Source organism: Chanos chanos, chromosome 3 (assembly GCF_902362185.1).
Source record: "Chanos chanos chromosome 3, fChaCha1.1, whole genome shotgun sequence".
Lineage (NCBI taxonomy): Eukaryota > Metazoa > Chordata > Actinopteri > Gonorynchiformes > Chanidae > Chanos > Chanos chanos.
Genome location: NC_044497.1, coordinates 58,043,029 through 58,054,576, shown reverse-complemented (window position 1 = coordinate 58,054,576; position 11,548 = coordinate 58,043,029).

The following is an 11,548-nucleotide window of genomic DNA, read 5'->3' as shown; positions in this document are numbered from 1 at the left end:
ACTGCCAAAATTAAGCTACATAGTGTTTACATGATTGGTTAAAATCCTCGACGTGACGCGTTTTACTGCAACATACAACATGGCAATAAGCCTACATTCAAGTCGAAGCACTGAAAAGGCCGGGAAGGCGGACAGCGGCGTCACATTGCAAACAGCTCGGGGAGGCTAACCTGTATAGGCTGTGTGTCAAGTAGTTTAAAAATAAACAAATTCAGGTTCTCAGAATAGCCTACAGTTCTGCTTTGCTAGCTAAAATCGGCGCCTAACAACTAGACCTACTTTAAATGTCGGCAAAACACCTGTGTAAAGCAGCTTTAGTCTACACAATCCGTGTGTACAATATGTAAATTTACATTCTTATGTGTCCGTCCTGCATTAGGAACGTGTTCATTCCATGAGTTTTTCCCTCCACCTCCTACGCACTGACACATTACTACAGCGCAATACATTACGCACTGACACATTACTACGGCGCAATAACACGCATGCAGCAACGGACAGGCATTTCGCTTTATAGGCCCACATCGGAAGAGTTAAGTGTGACAGTCAAACCACCAAGTATGAGGAATAGTTTGATTCAAGGTGTTAACTGTCCAGCGTTTAACAAACAAGTTTCCAGCAGATGCGAAGTCAAAGACATTTTATTTCTTTTTCAATTAACTTCAAAAATAAAACCTTCAATCCCCCACTTGTACAATTACAAAATATATCGATTATATATTTATGTATATATGTATATATACACACACACATATATACACACACACACACACATATATATATATATATTAATATAAAGCAGGCCATCTGTGAACATGTTGCTTAATTGCATTTCACTGATCACTGTTAGGGAAACTGCGGTGTTTCAAGCATGAGCAAAAGGTAAAAATAAATAAACAAATAAATAAAATAGAATAAAATAAAACCTTCACAGAAGTTGCTCTTGTCGAATGGGGGATATTTCTTCATCTCAGTGTGTATCCATCTCTGTGGTATATATTCATATATATATTTCACACACACACACACACACACACACATCACTCTTAATCATCGTCTTAAAATCTTTTAATATTACTCACCAGCAGACTGCAGGACGCATGCGTATGTAAAGCAAATGCATGCATTCTTTCGTTATTATTAATAGTAAACATTTGTCTGGACCAGGAGCTCCGATCACTTGACAATGTCGAAACAGCAGGCGCCTTGTTAAGCAGTTATTTTTTCGACAGAAATGTATCTTCGCCAGAGGAGCACAAATTCACATTAATTACTACGAACAATCACATCTGTCTGACAACCGAAAAGAAAGGACAGCTGACAAATGTTTCAAAAATCCATCTCCTGAGCAAACACACGAATTAGGTCCGTATCTTGGGGTTGTCATTATGGTGTGATTTGCATGTTGTGATTCACTAATTTCCTTGATTTAAATATGGCTGCACGTAGCAAATAAACACGACTACGTCACCGACGTGACCCCGATCCATGCTCCGTTTTAAGCACGATGAGAAGAGCAAACGGTTTTTAACTGGAGCGTATGGACATATGAATCCAATTTGTTTCAATTTTATCATTATAAAACGGTTTTATTGCAATACTCGGTATATGATTTTTTTTAATGCGCAAATACTTAAACATACAAAACATGCAATTTAAACAATTGACAAACACTTTTTCTCTGTGACCATTCAATTAGAACCATACTAGTTGTGTAGGAGTATGCTTAAGTGAGTTCTCGAAACTGTTTATCAGCTGCACTGGAGAGGCCAGGGAAATCTTCATCCTGAGGAGTAAGGGAAAGAGTTGATTTTCTCAACACGTATATTAACATCACGTGGGATGGACCGCGGATTGGCCAGCCTCCCCCCCCCAAAAAAAACTTGCATCGCAAACGCTGTGCTCCAGTCATTTGCCTCTGAGGAGAGTATGTAACGGGAAAGTTTGTCCACTTCTCACGCTCTGCTGTCGCATGGTTGGAATATGTTTCAGTTGGTTGGAATATGTTTCAATTGGCACTAAACTCCGCAGCCGTAATGACTTGAAAAGAAGCGGTAATTTTAAGTACACGCTGGATTACTGTATTGGATTTAATGTAGAACCACTGAGGAGCACTGACCATAACTTAAGATGATTTTCGACTCATAGATGTGACAAGCGGCAGAGGGTCGACCTGCATTCGAACTCGTAAGTCATATTGTCCCTTTAATTACAGACTACCCCGCCCCGACAGCATTAGGGCTAATTAGAATCAAAGACTGCTTAAAGGTTGGTACTACCTGTCGTGTCGGAGACCACAAGAGCAATACGTAAATAATGAGTAAATAATTAATAAACAGATGAATAAATAAATACAAGGCTAAAGCAACGATAATTATGAATAGCTGAATTTCCATGTCCTTGGTGTTGTTACGAATACACACTACATTATAGAGCAACAATAAGCAACGTGCTGGTCATACACCATAACTGATTAGATTTAGTTGTCGGAACCAACATGGTAACCTCCATAGCACAGTAGGTTGAATTATAATTTAGTGTAAAACGATCATTTACGTCGCGTGTAAACACTGAACGACGTAATCTAGTTTTTAGTGTTATCATAATAACGGCCGAATTTTACTGTTGCTGCTTTGCATTTGTTAATGTGTGCAGGCTTAGTGGATAGCTTTTAAGATCATATATAAACATATCCCGTACTTACACATGTACTACATATGCGGAAAATAAGGATAACAGCAATGACAAAGAGAAATCTAAGGCGATAGAAAGTGAGCCGGTGGTGACCGGAAAATGAAGTAGAAAAATTTAGAATGTGGTGTAGAATATATATCGTTCGTCAGAAAATTCTCTATTATAAACTGACATAATTATATAATCATAATATTATTGTCGGTAGAGTTCCACCCCTTTGAATAAAGAATATTAAAATACACGTGTGAGGGATGAAAACAGTTTGTCTTGTCTGACAGCAACGGTTCCAGCTTGTCCACGGCCGATTCCGGCCTTCAGTTTTGCACAGCGCTGACGACATGAAGCGAGATGTGTTCGGTTAAACTACAACAGAATGCGTCCGAAACTGTGCACATGGCGTCCCGAAATATCCGGTTTTTGAGATCAGTAGCCTACAGATGAAACGTTCCATGCTAAACATAGCACCAGACAGAAAACACAAGTTAAAGGAAACACTAAGAGAAAAGGCGAATGGGGTAGCAGCGTGAATGTAGCTAATCACTCACTCGAAGTTCAAGTTTAAACTCCGCGCCTGGAGACCTTTGACCTCGTGAGGTTGGTGCGGATTTTGCCACTGCGATTAACCCCATTCAGCACGTCTCTTTTTTCACCCCTGACGTTCCAAACGTTATCCCATAAGGGCGACATCTTCAACTGTTCATCTCATGCATTTTCTGTCAGAGGCGACGGAGCAGAGCCGCCTCTTTTCATGTATAGCCTATATAAACATCACGCATGATGGAGTAACAGAATTTTGTCAACAAAAGCCAACAGTTGAGTTCCTAACGAGCAGCTGTTGCGCTAGTATGCTTTTGGTTCCCTTCGACGTTTTCCCAAAACCTGCGCTTTTACTACGTACCTTATATTCTCTCGGCTGGATACGCAAGATATTGAGCGTACTACACTGTAAATCGTAGCAAAGCAGCATCAGAGTGGAATAAAAGCATGCTCACAGCAAAGGATGGATGCGCTGCATTTTTCTCTCTCTTTTGTTTCTTTAAATTTTTTAAATCAACACTCCAAATGACTGCGCGCGATGAGTCTGTACTATTATTTAGAACAAAGTTGGTTTAAAGCGTTTTCTTTCACTGTAAAGCATTGGGCTGAACGCTTCATGGAAGTTTAAATTCTTCTACTAAGACGTTACTTGTGACCGGATAAGAAAATGGCAACAGTATGGCACTCAAAGAGCACAGAATAATAGACGATTACGTTTTGGTACAGCGCGGGAGACGTGTTTTTATCTTTGGTTATCTAGCTGTATGAGTATGCTGGCCGTCATAAAGCTAGATAACCGAAAGTAAGAACCGTCTCCACTGTCATCTTGGCAATGTCATCTTGTACCATGGACCTTTCGTTTGAACGAAGATACGGTGCAACAAGGGAGTAGCGTTCTGAAATTAACTGTTTTGCCACATGATCTTTTAAATATTAATTATTTTCTGTACACATACGCACGTGCTGTCAGAGCACAAACAAATACCGTCCATGTTTGAATAGACTCGAGTGTGTTTCAGCGGCAGAATGAACCACGTGCGGTCATTAAGCATCCTTCGCATCCTACAGGAAACTGTATTGTGCTCCTCAAAAGTGGAATAATTAGGACACAGTGCAGACGTGACAAAAATGAAATGAACTGGAGGGGGTGTCGTTCTTGCTTAATTGATTCGGTTGAACGGACGGAGGAAGATGTGAACGACTGGAGACCCCCATTCCCACGCTCGAGGGCAAGTGGCAGTGTCTTGTCGGGCCGAATATGACAGACAGCGCTCGCGGGTTTGGAGGCGGGGGGCGACCTAGGTCATGAAAGTACCCCAAGTGCACCCGACTCATCTGCATCTCTGTGGAGGGTGGAGACGTTTCCCACCAACTGTGGAGATAGAGTGGCAACAGTATGAATGCACAGTGTCTTAGAGTGTGTGGGTGTGTATGTGACCGGAATATATATATATATATATTACTATATTACACACACCCTAACTATCCACGATCAACAATACAGAGGCTACACTTCAGATTCAATAATTATTCAAATTAGACCTGCACGAATCCGCACATAGATAGACACAAAATAACAAAATCGGTGATGTAGGCTGTTTTCGGTAGTATAGAAGCGAAATCTCTGCTAACCTGTTAAACAGCTGAAATTAGGGGAACACATCTTACCGTCATACAGCACTGATGAACTTGTACTTGACCATGAAGCACGTGCCGCTGCAACCAATGCCTCGGACATTTACTCCCTACAGACCAGAGACCAAGGGTCGAACGACTAATCCCCGTGGATCAGGTCAGGTCATCACTAGCAAAGATCAATTATGCGGTCGAGTCGGGTTAAGGGTGTGCCCAGTGATCGGCGTGTAAAGGCTGTTTTAAAACTGAGCTGTAAAATTCTGTCCAAACATATTAACTCCCTTTTCTTTGGAAGCGATGTGGCGGCCGAGAGCAGCCTATGTAGGCCTGTTTACAGCCACATCGCGTTCACCTAAACACGACCGCTGAATTTATGAACAGATGACACGTTACAATTGAAAAATAGGTGAAATCTTTATCCAGTGGGTATTTCTAAAACCCTTTACATTTTCATGGTCTTTAAATATTTTTTTCTGGTAAAAGGGAGAAGTGGCTTCTGGATCAGAATGTTCAGTTTCGTGGTCCGGCTGTCCTTTCGCACAAGTGACCATTTCTGTCAGAGTTTCTGACGGGTGTGTATCTCCACGTTTGGAAATGATATCTAGACTGTGGAAGCAATATGAAGGCAACATTTTATTCAGCTTTCAGTTTAAATGTCCAACAAATCAGAATGCATAGGTTGAGCCGAGCAGTGCTAATACTCGTGTACAGGTGGCCAAACCTGGCCTCTGGTGAATTTTTACACTCCGTACTTATAGCATTTTACATTACCTGTGATGAGAGCTGACGAGTTTTGGGTAAGTGTTAAACTCAATAATTGCTTTTATCAGTTACTGTAAACGGACCAATGTATTTTACTGTACACTCATTACAAATGTAGCAGAGTACCGTTGAGAAGTATTGTTTTCCCGTGCCACGTCATAACATCATAGCCCATTAATCAGGGTATTAGGGAGTATTGTTGCTCGTCAATTCATGGTAATATAAGACCAGCCCGCCCCTGTACTGCGAGAGTCTCCTGTGTGACAATGCTCTCGAGTTGATTGGCGTCGCCATGGAAATGGGGAGGTGAGCCGACTTTATAGCTACGTGCTGTGAGCGGCCATGAAACAGCTGCTGAAGTAAATGAAATAAGATTCACGTTCTGTAAGATACTAACAAATCCAAACGCCAGAGCCTTTGTCAGTTTAACTCCAGTTATGACGCCGATAACGGTTTTAAATAGGCTGTGTTTCGAAAGAAGGAAAATTGCTCACGTTCAGCGGGTCACGGGTGCAGATGGTTACAGGTGCTGTAAGCACGTGGGGAGGTAACGCCAAATATTGCTCTTTAATAAACACTTTTACTGCATTATCACAAGGGAGGTATAGTGGGTTCCTTTTGTTTTGAAGGCTTTGTTTTACATAAGTTTTCTTGGCATTTTGGACAAAATTCAGTATTATGACAGCGTGTCAGCAGTGAAATTAATTTGTTCGTTTTTACGTCCGTTTCATGAGTCGTAATACAGTAATGTTAGGCTGTATGATCAGAGAAACGGGTTAAAGCGGTGGTCACAAGTGTCCAATCAGCACAGAGATAAAAGGTTTAGAACTGACCCAGTTTTCACACTATATTCTTCACACTCAAACATTAAAAATCACATATTTATACACTGAAATTTATATGAAAAAGTACTGACATCAGTAAATGAACAGGAGCTAGCAATGTAAAAAAAATTAATTCTTCATGTCACCATACACAAGTACTTATGATAGCTGCCATCTGTGAACCTCAGTGAGACAATATAAATGTTTTCTCATGCTGGACTACATTCCCAACGTACACCTAACAGAATGAATCCTCCTAATTCCCATCCAAACGTGTCCTTAACTGAGAGCCAGCACTGGATTAGCATAGATTAGCATAGTCACCTCTTCATCTCTGCTCTCACGTGAAATATAACAAGAACGAACCTCTCTGATTGTAAATTTGTTTCTAAACAACATGTAGTTTATCGAGTGGATGAGAAGATAGTGTAGATAATGTACAGGGAGAAATCGGAATATTTCTCTCTCTGCTGAAGATGCAGTTTCCTCCATTTTACGACATTGGTAGTACAGTACTAAGGGCCACAACCCAACATGTCTGCTGCCATACACACAACACACTCTTTGCATATGTCACTGCATGAGTGGCCGTTGCCATGACTACCAATTTTCTAATTAGCACCATTATCATGCATTGGCAGTGAGCAGCAGCAGGACCACAGCTGCTGTTAGTGGGAGGAGATTCACTGGCCCAGTTTGGTTTAGTGGGTCTGCTGCTGATATTCAGCATGTCCTACCTTCACACACTCTCCTTTTTAAATACCAGATTTATCATTATTCACTGAAGAGACAATATCATGACATTTTCAAACACCAAAACATTTAGGGAAATGTTAGACATGTTTTGTCTTAAACATGTTTTGGATGAAAATAATGTTAAAAGGTGTGTAAGCCAGGACCTTTCTGTGGACAATAGCGTGCTAATAATGGAACATAATGAATGTTAATACTTCATTACAATTTATTTGCTACACCATTTGATATGAGGTAGGTCATGGATCTGTTCAAACCTTCTGTACAACTCAAATACATGAAATAAAAACTGCCAATTTTCTAAGTTCAGCTGAATTCTAGGGCTTAATGGGAAACGGGAATAAGTCCCTCCCAGTCCTGATAACTCTCTTCCTGTGGTAACAGCAGCAGGTATCAGCACACAGAGAAAACACACACACACATACACAGATACACAGAGATGAGCACAGAGAAAACACACACACACACAGAGTTATGAGCACAGAGAAAACACACACACACATACACAGATACACAGAGATGAGCACAGAGAAAACATACACACACACACAGAGTTATGAGCACAGAGAAAACACACACACACATACACAGATACACAGAGATGAGCACAGAGAAAACACACACACACATACACAGATACACAGAGATGAGCACAGAGAAAACATACACACACACACAGAGTTATGAGCACAGAGAAAACACACACACACACATACACAGATACACAGAGATGAGCACAGAGAAAACACACACACCCATCCACAGATACACAGAGATGAGCACAGAGAAAACATACACACACACACAGAGTTATGAGCACAGAGAAAACACACACACACATACACAGATACACAGAGATGAGCACAGAGAAAACACACACACACATACACAGATACACAGAGATGAGCACAGAGAAAACATACACACACACACAGAGTTATGAGCACAGAGAAAACACACACACACAAACACATACACAGATATGAGCACACAGAAAACATACACACACACACACACACTAGACACAGAGTTATGAGCATAGAGAGAAAACACACACACACACAGATATGAGCACACAGAAAACACACACACACACACACACACAGATATGAGCACACAGAAAACACACACACACACAGATATTAGCATAGAGAAAACACACACACACACAGATATGAGCACACAGAAAACACACACACACACACACACACAGATATGAGCACACAGAAAACACACACACACACACAGATATGAGCACACAGAAAACACACACATACTGCATTAAAATTAATAAAACATTTTAGGATGTGGTTTACCCACTATAATCATGTAAATCAAACAAAATGTCAAAGTAAATAACGAAATCACACACACACACACACACACACACACACACATATGACAGATATGAGAAAACACACACACACACACACACACACACACATTTAAGCACAGAGAAAACACACACACACACACACAGAAATGAGCATAGTGAACACACACACACACACACATATAAGCACAGAGAAAACACACACACACACACACACACACACACACACAGAAATGAGCATGGTGAACACACACATATAAGCACAGAGAAAACACACACACACACACACACACACACACATACACAGAGTTATGAGCACAGAGAGAAAGAGAGGGTCTCAGTTGAGTGTGTTTCTGGCTTTAATGAAGTGTAGGCAGAGAGGCAGAAAGCAGATGGCTTGAAGAGGAGCAGGTCTGATTATAGACTAGTACAGAGAGGATTACAACCTTGAAGACCCAGACAGTAGCAGAGTTGGACCGGCGCTGGTCTAATGTCATACACTCCGTCAGTTGAATGTGAGGCTGTGAAAACTACTATTTTTCAAAAATGATGTAACATAGTCTGAGATGTGACATTCTGGATTGTACACTAACGCACAGGCTTCACACCGGCTGCACCCCAATACCTTGTTTGAATATTGATGGACACACTGCAATTGTTACAGTAGTTTACAAAAAATTAGTGTATGTGTAGTCAAACTTCTCTCCCTCAATAAAAAGCAGTATCTAAAGTTTTGTCAAGACAAAAGATGTGACCGCACACCTCTCCATGTTCTCTCTCCCTCTTTTCTCTGTCTCTCCCAGGAGTACGACCAGGCCTCGCCCGCAAGAGGAGGAGAGGAGGAGGCAAAACTCATCAGACTGATTCAGCCTGAGGTGAGTACACACGCAGGAGGGAGAGGAAGCCAGTGTGTGTGTGAGCGTGCGTGTGTGTGTGTGTGTGTGTGTGTGCGCGTGTGCGTGTGTGTGTGTGTGTGTGTGAGAGTGTGAGCCAGTGTGTGTGTGAGCGTGTGTGTGTGCGTGTGTGTGTGCGTGTGTGTGTGTGTGTGTGTGTGTGAGCGTGTGCGTGTGTGTGTGTGTGTGTGTGTGAGAGTGTGAGCCAATGTGTGTGCGTGTGTGTGCGTGTGTGTGTGTGTGTGTGTGTGTGTGTGTGTGTGAGCGTGTGCGTGTGTGTGTGTGTGTGTGTGAGAGTGTGAGCCAATGTGTGTGCGTGTGTGTGTGTGAGCGTGAGCGTGTGTGCGCGTGTGTGTGTGTGTGTGAGCGTGTGCGTGAGCGTGTGTGTGTGTGTGTATGCGTGTGCGTGTCTGTGTGTGTGTGTGTGTGAGAGAGTGTGAGCCAGTGTGTGTGTGTGTGTGTGCGTGTGTGCGTGTGTGTGTGTGAGCGTGTGTGTGTGTGTGTGTATGCGTGTGCGTGTCTGTGTGTGTGTGAGAGTGTGAGCCAGTGTGTGTGTGTGTGTGTGTGTGTGTGTGTGTGTGTGTGTGCGCGTGTGTGAGCGTGTTTGTGTGTGTGTGTGTGTGAGCGTGTGTGTGTGTGTGTGTGTGTGTGTGTGTTCTGGCTCTTGCTGTTGATGGAGTGGCGTCTGAGTGCTGGCCGTGTGTGATGCAGTGAATAAACGTAAGGAATTGCTCATCCAACCAGAGGACAGAGCAGAGATGTCTGAAGGCGGCTTTTGAAAACCAGGCCAAAGGCAATGTTAAAGGCCTGACCTACTTTTGTATTTTTGAATCACATCAGTAGAAAAAGTCTGCAATATTTGTCAGAGAGTGTTTGGCTATGAAACTCTGTAATGTTTATGTGTTACTGACCTGCAGTAAAAGTCAGTTTTGTTTGGTTTTGTTACAAACACTTAAATTCTTTTTCGCTTTATAGGCCAGTTTCATCAAAGAAGTAAAAAATGCACCTGCACTAAAGCACTACCAGAATATGTCATGGTTTTATATTCCGGACCATTAGTAATTCCCAAATTCACCGCTCATTTGTTGAAAATTCGTTTTCCTGAAATAGGCAGAGCTGTTCAGTATGTTCCGGGTGCTTAGCAAAGACTGCTCAGTCATGTTCCTGTGGTTCCCATCCAGGGAACAAAGAGCATATGCAGAATAAAATCATGCAAATTTATGCAAATTGCCAGACAAGAGGAGGGGTGTGTTGACATGGTGTTTTCCTGACTGTGAACTTAGAGCTCTAGGTTAAAGTACGGTAGCCGTGGAAACACAGGTGTCTCGCCCTCTGTCTCACATTTGACAGCATTTCAGAAATAAAAGCGCCCCTCTCCTCAACAGCACTGCAGGAATCCTACTCCTGTGGTTATTTAGGGTTTAAAAATTTGAATGATTTTTCATCTATATCTATAGTCAAAATCTGAGGTCTGAATCGTAGCTTTGCAGTTCTGACTGGCTGTTGAACAGTGAGCTCCTTGTGAACAATGTCATCTATGCATATCAAAACAAACAATAAACTATGCCACTTTCTGCCTTTAGTTCCATAGACATCAGCATGTCTTTGCTCTCATATATGAGTAGTAAACAGACACAGTGCTGGGCTGTTATATGAGTAATAAACAGACACAGAACTGGGCTGTTATATGAGTAGTAAACAGACACAGAGCTGGGCTGTTATATGAGTAGTAAACAGACACAGTGCTGGGCTGTTATATGAGTAGTAAACAGACACAGTGCTGGGCTGTTATATGAGTAGTAAACAGACACAGTGCTGGGCTGTTATATGAGTAGTAAACAGACACAGAGCTGGGCTGTTATATGAGTAGTAAACAGACACAGAGCTGGGCTGTTATATGAGTAGTAAACAGACACAGAGCTGGGCTGTTATATGAGTAGTAAACAGACACAGAGCTGGGCTGTTATATGAGTAGTAAACAGACACAGTGCTGGGCTGTTATATGAGTAGTAAACAGACACAGAGCTGGGCTGTTATATGAGTAGTAAACAGACACAGTGCTGGGCTGTTATATGAGTAGTAAACAGACACAGTGCTGGGCTGTTATATGAGTAGTA